The 1,211-nt window shown below is 40.2% G+C and overlaps 1 non-coding gene across 1 annotated transcript; it reads left to right on the plus strand.

Moving 5' to 3' along the window:
• Nucleotides 1–423: 423 nt before the first annotated feature.
• LOC141616594 (small nucleolar RNA R71) lies at nucleotides 424–530 on the plus strand. Its single transcript, XR_012530931.1, has one exon. It is a non-coding gene; the product is annotated as a small nucleolar RNA R71 (small nucleolar RNA).
• Nucleotides 531–1,211: the final 681 nt, after the last annotated feature.

Genomic DNA, 1,211 nt, shown 5'->3' on the forward strand with positions numbered 1-1,211 from the left:
AAAGCATTCACTTGTTCATTTGTTCCCCTACATTCACTTTGGTCATGTCCCAAAGTTCCACAATTCTCACATATCCCACTTGGGATTGATGAAGATGCCGTCATGGCATTAACATGATGCTTTGGTGATTTTGAGACTTCTTCAAGTCTAGCCATAACTTTTTCAAACTTCAAATTGATTGTGTCAATGTGAGCACTAAGTTGAGCACCCAATTGAGTAACGGAGTCCACTTCATGCTTTCCTCCTCTAGTAGCCTTGCGAGGTCTACTATATTGTGAGTTATGGACCGCCATTTCCTCAATTTTGTTCCATGTTTGATTGTCATCAACTTCAGTGAACATTCCATTTGATCCCATGTTGAGAATGTTCCTTGAATCTTCATATAAACCGTTCCAAAATTGTTGTACCAAGAACCATTCGCTAAGTCCATGGTGAGGACATGAGCGACAAATTCCCTTGAACTGCTCCCAAGCTTCATACAAAGATTCTTCATCCCTTTGCTTAAAACCCGTAATTTGAGCTCTTAGCATGTTAGTCTTTTCCGGTGGGTAGAATTTTTTGTAGAAAGCTAGAGCCAACTTCTTCCAAGAATCAATTCCGAGAGTGGCCTTATCAAGGCCCTTCAACCATTGTTTCGCGGTGCCAATTAGAGAAAAAGGAAATAAGACCCATCGAATTTGGTCTTGAGTTACACCGGTTTAAGAAATCGCATCACAATAGTCACAAAAGGTTTCCATATGAGAATGAGGGTCTTCACTAGGCATCCCCCCAAATTGGCTCCTTTCGACTAATTGGATAAAGGCGGATTTGGCAATAAAATTTCCGGTTAGATGTTGTGGTATGGGAGTACCATTGGGTAGGTTCTCCTCGGTGGGTACGGAATGTGATGAAAACTTAGGCATTGTAGGTTGATTTTGTGGGGTATTTTGTAATGGGTTCTCCTCACCTTCTCTTGCAAAAGGGTTGATGAACTCAATAGTTGGTTGAACAACCTCGCTAATACCTCTCAAATTCCTCCTAGCAAGTCTCCTATTGTTTGTCAAGGCTCTTTCAATTTCACGGTCAAAAGGTAACAAATCACCTTGTGACCTTCTAGACATGCAAAATATCAAACAACTTGAAAATGATTAGAACAAACCATGAGGAGTTTTACTTCCCCAAGGCAAAGAAAGTCACAACTAATAACAATGTAAGAAAATCTAAATCAAGTA

This window comes from Silene latifolia, chromosome 11, assembly GCF_048544455.1.
Source record: "Silene latifolia isolate original U9 population chromosome 11, ASM4854445v1, whole genome shotgun sequence".
Taxonomy (NCBI): Eukaryota; Viridiplantae; Streptophyta; class Magnoliopsida; order Caryophyllales; family Caryophyllaceae; genus Silene; species Silene latifolia.